Source organism: Engraulis encrasicolus, chromosome 17, assembly GCF_034702125.1.
Source record: "Engraulis encrasicolus isolate BLACKSEA-1 chromosome 17, IST_EnEncr_1.0, whole genome shotgun sequence".
NCBI lineage: Eukaryota > Metazoa > Chordata > Actinopteri > Clupeiformes > Engraulidae > Engraulis > Engraulis encrasicolus.
Window position 1 is genome coordinate 17,688,147 of NC_085873.1, and position 8,872 is coordinate 17,697,018.

Genomic DNA, 8,872 nt, shown 5'->3' on the forward strand with positions numbered 1-8,872 from the left:
GATAGAGAGAGAGAGAGAGAGAGAGATATGGGAGCTTGCGTAAATTCTACCAGGGAGACTCGAATTTCTCGGCTGTCAAACTTACTAGGCTAACCATCCAATCTCCCTTTTGACAGATCATACATGCGTCATCATTGCCCAGGGTCGTCAACCAATCACAACGCGAGATTTGGGAATCCCCGTTATGCATCACTCATGCATCGTTCCCTCTCAGCCAATGGATCGCATTCACGTTTGTTTAAAAATCAGTCACTCATTCTGTTCTCTGCTTTCCAGTTAAGCCGAATTTGAAGTGGCTGTCCGGCGTTTTCGTTATCAAACATTCTGTTTATTTTCTACCTGGTTACTTGATAACTCCTCACCTTGCCGTTGCTGGGATGGGATTTCCAACCGCTCAAACGCGTGGCACGCACCTAATCATTTTCTCGCAAGGCTTCAATCAATTTGTTTGGCACGCCGCTCCCTGATTTCTGTGGATTTGCTTTCGAACTAGCCTGCCTGTGGATGGATTTCCCCGAACTGGTGTAATTCGTGAGTAACCTGGCGGCTTTCCCTTCACTTGTCCTGCGGACCCAGGGAACGTTTATCTCAGCGAATGACTATTTTTGCGGGGAAGTTGTTGTCCAGGCAAGTCGCCTCTTATGCCTCATACTCGGCTTGTTGCACTGTCTCGGATATCAGTCTCGTCTGCCGCTGGTTGACTGATGGCCTACGTTTCGTTTGCGGTCATTTGGGAGAATTCCATGAACTGGTTGGAGTGACTTTTGGAACATTTGCTGGGGAAGGGCAGTATCGAAGTAACTGGGCCCGCGGTGCTCTCTCGTTGCGCCTCGCGCACTTAGCCAGCTTATCTGCTCAGCACATTTGTTTTTTCGGAGGCGTTATGGGTACTGCGAGTCACAATTTACTTGGTCCTCGTTGGCCTCATCTGCTGCGGATGGACTGGTGATTCGCTTGCCAATATTATAGAGCATTTATGAACCGGTCGGTGTGGCTTTTTTGGAACGTTTGCTGGGGATACAGATCTAAATGGGCTACTTGTATATCGAAGCGCCTCGCCTCGCCCGCATGCATAACCCGACATTTACCTTCTGTGTTGTTCGTGCTACTGCCTGTCACGACACCGGACGGAGGACATTGCAGAGCCTTGCACTCGTTCTTAATTGTCCTGATTACACACGTACTTCCTATGTTCCGGAGCGATGTTGCAAGGACCTCAGCCTACGGGCCGTAGCACCGCCTACAGTTTTTCATTCACGTGGATTCCGGTCGTGCGTTCATCAGTTTGCACCTGCCTATTTTCAATGTTCCGTTCAGTAGCCTATGCCCACAACACGAGCCTATTTTACGTTTTCGTTTGCATGGACTGGCCCATGTGGCGGTCTCGTTGGCTTTTAAGAGTTATGACTTCGGTCGTAGGCCTAGACTTCTGGATCGCACATTAAGCTTATGCGCGCGTGCCAATCATCACCTCATGTCATCGCACTGCCTGCAGTTTGTATTGATAAGTGTACCTTGCTTCCTCACTCCCGCTTCAAGTCATTCAGGGCTGGATTAAGTTAAAGGGACACTGTGTGAGATTTTTAGTTGTTTATTTCCAGACTTCATGCTGCCAGTTCACTAATTACCTTTTTCATGAATACTTACCCCACCATCAAATTCCAAGTATTCCTTATGACTGAAAAAATTGCACTTTTCTTACATGTAAGGGGGGATCTTCTCCATGGTCCACCATTTTTGAATTTACCAAATAGCAATGTTTAGCACCAAAAAATGACTTTACTTGGACCATACTAGAAAATATTGTTTATTACATGGTAAATGTTCATGTAAGACCAAATTTGGCAATAGGCAGCTCAGTTTCAACGAGCAGCATAGTTGCAGTTCTTTTTTTGACCATTTCCTGCACAGTGTACCTTTAAAGATCACGCGGGGCTTTCGGCCTGCGCCCGGTCGCATCGAGGGATATTGTAGCCGGTTGCAATGCCTTGTCTATTTCGAGTTATTCTGATCACAATGGGCTACATATACACCGTCCAAATTTAAGTAAATAAATGAGTGATATCCGTGGGAAGTACATCGATGATGACCGTTAATAATCATACTTAAATTATACATGAAACTCTGCCCATGGAGTCCTGTCAGGGTTCTGATCCCATTGGTAGCCATCTATGGGCTAACCCTCTCACTCTGTACACCACTCGTGCCCTTAGGCTTGGAATCGTCAGGGCGCTCGGACTGTGATGTGTCGTATTGTGTTTGTTTTCTCATATCTGGTGATGGTGGTCTCTGCTGCTTTCCCGTACACTTTCACATACACGTGCGCCTGCCGCTCCACGTAGGGCATACGCTACGTCATGCACTGGGCATCGGCCCCAACGTCGGACTGGGCATCGGCCCCAACGTCGGACTGGGCATCGGCCCCAACGATGGACTGGGCTCTGGCCCCAACGATGGACTGGGCTCTGGCCCCAACGATGGACTGGGCTCTGGCCCCGACGACGGACTGGGCATCGGCCCCGACATTGGACTGGGCATCGGCCCCAACGTCATCCTGGGCCGGCGACTCTACATCACCCTGGGCCGGCGACTCAACATCACCCTGGGCCGGCGACTCAACATCACCCTGGGCCGGCGACTCAACATCACCCTGGGCCGGCGACTCAACATCACCCTGGGCCGGCGACTCAACATCACCCTGGGCCGGCGACTCAACATCACCCTGGGCCGGCGCCTCAGGGCTCGTGCATCAACGGCACACCTCAGCATTGCTCTGGGCTGTCGCACCTCAACACCACGGCTCAACATCACAACTCGGCATCACAATGGGCCATCGCCTCAGCATCGCACTGGGCTGTCGCCCCAACTTTAACGCCAGTCACCTGGTTGTATCGGTATCCTCATCCATCCTGCATGACGAACTTATCGCAGCTACCCACTGGTAGCGAGTAGGAGTTTATGTCTATTTTGATATGCCGTTTTTGTTCTGGTGCCGTTATTCAGTGATGTTTCAGCTTTCTGCTCTGTCCCTCTCAGGTCTCGATAACCGGCTCTCCAACTCTCCTCTGTCGTAAGCTCGCACTTTCTGCATTCTCCTGACTAAGGTGCCACCTTTTTTTTTTATTGCTAGTCTAATCATGCAGTTACCGCAAGTTGTTTCTCTCAACCAACCAGGGCATCCGCCCCACTGCCTGTGTCCATGCCTGCTTTGCACAAGCATTCACCGCGCCACACCGCGTAGGTGTTTATCATAACTGACATGGTGTTATTATTCTTGGTCGAGATGTTTTCTTGGTGTTTCATTCATTGTTCGTTTCAGCTACAAGCTCTGCTCTCTCCCTCTCTTAGGTCATGATTACCAGTTGTCTGCCGATTCTCCTCTGTTTTAACCTGACCTTTCTGCTATCCTGGCCGAGGTGCTCGTCTTTTAATGTTAGCCACTCATGCTTTGTCTAAAGCTGTCTCTCTCACCACTCTGGGCAGACGCCCGCATAGTGCAGGCTTTCAGCCGCTGGTCGTCCGACGCAGTGCGTTTTGCATTCGGCTCATTCCTCGCTTTGTCATCTGGCTCAGTGTACTGTTTCTGTTCTGTTAACTCTGTTTCGTTCTTCTCGTTCCTCGCCCAAGAGGTATACAGCACGCTCGTTCAGAATCGGCGTGGCCACCACGGCCGCTAAGCGGGGTCTGTCCCCTACTGCGATCAAGGCGCTGGGCCGTTGGTCGTCTGGCGCATACGCTTCCTGCATTTGCCTCACTCCTCATCACGTCGTTGAAGCATGCTATATCTGGTCTGTAACTTTATGTTTTCTATTCTCATTTCTGGTGACGGTGGTATTTTGCTGCACCGGCGGCATTCACTCCATCTCTTGGGGGGCTATCGCTCCGGTCACCCGGTCATGTCTGTATTCTATCCTTCTCTCATCTATCAGATCGATTTTATAGTGGTCTGTAGCCTGTTATCTCTATATTTTGTAACATTGAACCAGCCTAGTTGCCATGGTTGTTTATCTATGATGTCAACTATCATACCACATATTATAGCCTACATTCATTCATTTACTCATTCATCACCATGTTCTACTCTCTCTCCTAGGTCACGATTCCGGCTCTCTACCTACTGTCATAATCTAAGTTTTCAGCGCTCTCCTGACCAAGGTGCATCTATCAATCAAATCATAACGCTCTGCTGTGTCTCTGCTCTCAGCGCATCCGCGCCATGTCTTCTCGCATAGCCTAAGGTACCGACATTATCATCATCACCATCATCATCACAGGCTTCATGCCTCCGCTAGACCACCGCCCATAAGCTTAAGCCTTAGAACCATAGGCCTACCTATCATTTATAATCTCATTTAATCTATCATCATTTGTCTTCCAACACCTATCACTTATCACTCATCATCATCATTATTATTATTATCATTGTAATCATTGTCGTCATTGTCATCATTATCATTATCATCTTTATCATCATCATCATTGTTATCATCATCATCATTGTTATCATCGTCATCATTATCAGCATTGTCATCATTATCATCATCATCATTGTCATCATTGTCATTGTCATCATCATCATCGTTATTGTCATTGTCATCATTATCATCATTATCATCATTATCATTATCATCATCATCATCATCATCACCTATCATCCTTCATCTTCCGTCTATCATCAATCAATCATCTAACTAACTTTTCATGTCTTTCAGATGGTGTCTCCTTGTAAGCGGTAGGTGAGTTCACTTCTAATCTCTATTTTGGGGCAGGCTACGCCCGCCTCCATCTCCGCTGGAGGATATGCTGTCCTACCCCGGAGTTCAACGCGAAGACGGGAACCTTCGCCAAACAGATTCATGCATTTTGTATCAAGTGTAATTGTCGCCAAACGGATTCATGCATTTTTGTATCATGTCTATTGTTCAATAAATGTTAATAACGTTCATTTGCCTCTCGAGTCTTCATGGTAGAAATGGGAGCTTGCGTAAATTCTACCAGGGAGACTCGAATTTCTCGGCTGTCAAACTTACTAGGCTAACCATCCAATCAGGCACGTGCACTCCAATACGGCAGGGGAGGCACGACCTCACCAGCCCCAGATGATTATGATGAGATGCAGTAAATGTGAATAATAGTTACAATAACAGCTATTGTTTTCGAGCATCTGCACCATAACTACCATTTAAGCAGTGTTTAAACTGTTTCACTCGTTTTCAGTCATTTTTGTGGCCAAAATCGTAATATTTGCCCATTTCCTCCGAATACGCTGAATTTGGGGCAACTCTGAATTTGCCTCACCCCCGGATTGCGCAATCCCTCGTTAACAGGCTTGAGCGCATGCGCCATTTTGCTCGTTCTGTGAATGCAACCTGGTAATATTGTATTAAACGTTTTTATACATTTAATAGAAGTATGTATGGTGTGCCCTCATTTCCTGATAATTTTTTTTACTATTTTCTACGTGTGATTATCATTTCTTTACTCTGAACGCCCACTGAAATATACAGTGGTGAGGCCAGCAGTAGCCTGGCCGCAGACTCCTTCTGGCGTTGAGTCTTGCTGGCCAGTTACGTCATAGCGAATCTGAAATTCACAATACAGTCAGTCGGTGTTGTTGGCTAGCTTGCTCACTTTGACTGCTACAAGTGGATTTCATAACGAAACTAAGACCATTCTCAAAGTTGGATTTCCAAGGGGAAAATATGTGATAAAGAATGGAGGACCGACAGAGCTGAAGGGTTTGCTGCAGGTGACCGGTCAACTACCCGATCATTTCAAAGTGAGCGGTACAACAGAAACTATTTTTTTGTTTCCCCGGTGTCTTGTTTGCAACCGGCGAGAATGTGTGGAAGAACATTCGCATGGGATTTCACGACTTAACAATTTACTAAGGACTAAGGAGCCTCACGAAACAAATCCTCGCGGCTACTCATATTCATATTCAATGCCAAATTGCTTTGGACGTTTGGGGCGTCTCGAATAGATGTGGCTTTGGATGAACAGCGCCGGCTAAAGTAACGTTAGCATGCGCAACGCCAAAAGTGAAGGAAAAGAGCGGCGCCTGGACCTGATGTACCAGTTAAAGGTAAGATCAGTGTTTCCTATGTGTGTGAAGCCTGTGTTTGTGAGACCCGTGGGGAGATAAAGAATCCGCCGTGATTCTGTCTGGTGTGGTGGTAGCTTTTGTGATCTGAACAGGATTCTCATGTGCCCTGTAACTGTTTGTAAAGTTGAGTACAGGGCGTTGAGGTAAATCAAATATACCCGTGTAGCCTAACTACAAGACTCTGATCTAATTCCAAAGTGTAGGCATAACATAAATGACAGTCCCAAAATATTTGGTGACCATATCGAAGCTTGTGTAGTAATCTCTGTTTAAATGTTGACATTCGCTTCCTGCCACACCTTTGTCCCACATCGTTTGCCGTAGCCTCGTACAAGTAGATGTAGGCCTACATTTGCACGAGAATCCGGTGCTTATCACAAAAGTTACACCAGTTTGTTCGCCGTGGTGCTCAGCGGTCTATATGACACCATGTTTTGAATCCTGTGTGTGTGTGTGTGTGTGTCTTTCATTGAGCATCCGCCCTGATGTGGTTTATGTGAGACCACTGTTTGAATCCTGTGTGTGTGAGAGCAGTGGGCTGTGAAGGAGCTACATCTTCACTCCTCTCCCCTCCTCTCCTCTCCTCTCCTCTCCTCTCCTCTCCTCTCCTCTCCTCTCCTCTCCTTTCCTTTCCTTTCCTTTCCTTTCCTTTCCTCTCCTCTCCTCTCCTCTCCTCTCCTCTCTTTTCCCATCTCCTCTCCTCTCCTCTCCTCTCTTTTCCCATCTCCTCTCATCTCCTCTCCTCTCCTCTCCTCTCCTCTCCCCTCTCCTCCTCTCTCCTCTCCTCTCCTCTCCTCTCCACTACTCTCCTCTCCTCTCCTCTCCTCTCCTCTCCTCTCCTCTCCTCTCCTGTCTTCTCTCCGGTCTTCTCTCCTCCCCTCTCCTCTCCCCTCTCCTGTCTTCTCTCCTCTCCTCTCCTCTCCACTACTCTCTTCTCCTCTGCTCTGCTCTCCAGCTCTCTCTGCCGTGATGCTTCTGTTTATTGCTGCTGTGTGGTTTATGTGAGACCACTGTTTGAATCCTGTGTGTGTGTGTGTGTGTGTGTGTGTGTGTGTGTGTGTGTGTGTGTGTGTGTGTGTGTGTGTGTGTGTGTGTGTGTGTGTGTGTGTGTGTGTGTGTGTGTGTGAGAGAGAGTGAGAGATCTAATAACATTTTCTCTACGGAAATGCAGCATGTTTTATTTTGTAGGCCTACCTTATGTTAAGAAAGCTATGACATATGAAACTTATCAGTAGGCGTATTTGGTAAATTTACAAAAATGTACTTATACTGTAGCTGTAGTATTATATATTTGAAAATCTGATATTGGAAAAGTCAGTGCCTCACCAGCCATAAAGTTGACCGCACGTTACTGCATCCAATCTCCCTTTTGACAGATCATACATGAGTCAGCATTGCCCAGGATCGTCAACCAATCACAACGCGAGATTTGGGAATCCCCGTTATGCATCACTCATGCATCGTTCCCTCTCAGCCAATGGATCGCATTCACGTTTGTTTAAAAATCAGTCACTCATTCTGTTCTCTGCTTTCCAGTTAAGCCGAATTTGAAGCCACCACCACCCCTCCGTCCACCGTCACCAGTGGTTCCCGTCTGTTAGGGGGCAGGCTACGCCCGCCTCCATCTCCGCTGGAGGATATGCTGTCCTACCCTGGAGTTCAACGCGAAGACGGGAACCTTCGCCAAACAGATTCATGCATTTTGTATCAAGTGTAATTGTCGCCAAACGGATTCATGCATTTTTGTATCATGTCTATTGTTCAATAAATGTTAATAACGTTAATTTGCCTCTCGAGTCTTCATGGTAGAAATATTGTGAGTAAACCAAACTTATTTAGAGAGAGAGAGAGAGAGAGAGAGAGAGAGAGAAGGAGAGAGAAGGAGAAAGAGAGAGACAAGGCGTCTATCTGTGTGTGTTTGTGGAGGAGAATGAGACAGACAGAAAGGGATATTCAAAAAGACAGAAACACAGGCTAAGTGTGAGAGGGTGACAGAGTCAAAATGGGGAAACAGGCTTTGTTCTGTCTGTCAGTGCTCACTTTGTCATGATTGTCCCAGTGTTCTGCTGCACACAGACCGAGTGTAAGGGTGACTGAGTTGGACTGGGAAATGGTCTTTGTTAAGTCTGTCAATGCTCACTCTGTCATTATTGTCCCACTGCTCTGCTATGCTCTACTCTGCTATATTCCTGTTCGTGACCTTGAAGGGGCCCCCAAGGCTACTGGGGGAGCACCAGGTCAATAACCTTAATGAAACACCTCCATCCCCCCTCCCTCTCTATCATTCCTCTCTCCCTCTCTCGCTTTCACCTTCCCTTCACCATTCTCACCCTCTGCCTCGGTTCCCACTGACAACCCACCCCTCCCCGCTTCACTAGCCTGATTATCATGACTTTCCAATTTCTTCGAGACTTGATCTGACCAAGAGCATAACAACTAACATTCTCAAAAAGCATTGACCCACCTCCCTTGGTTTGAACTGGTCGAGGGAAGAAAAGAAAAGAAAAAAAAGTTTAAACCAAACATTGTCTTGTCAAAAAAGGGAGTCCAAGGCACTCTTCTTGTGGAAAAATATTAAAAAGCCTTTATTAAAACATGGTTATTAAGTTTAAAAGCATGGGAGCAGAGACCAAACATCTTCTTAGTCCCAATAGAACGTCTCTGCTTAAACCACGTCACTGCCTTGAACACACCTCTACCCAAGGCAGTTGGTGATGCTCAAAGTTGATTGCTTCCCGACAAAGTGGGTGGAGTTCCCCTGCCAGG

At 47.1% G+C, this 8,872-nt stretch overlaps 1 long non-coding RNA gene across 1 annotated transcript; it reads left to right on the forward strand.

The window, feature by feature from the left end:
• The first annotated feature begins 2,786 nt into the window (after nt 1-2,786).
• LOC134467292 (uncharacterized) lies at nt 2,787-7,747 on the forward strand. Its single transcript, XR_010038503.1, has 3 exons — nt 2,787-4,238; nt 4,713-4,736; nt 7,643-7,747. It is a non-coding gene; the product is annotated as an uncharacterized LOC134467292 (long non-coding RNA).
• The last annotated feature ends 1,125 nt before the right edge of the window (nt 7,748-8,872 follow it).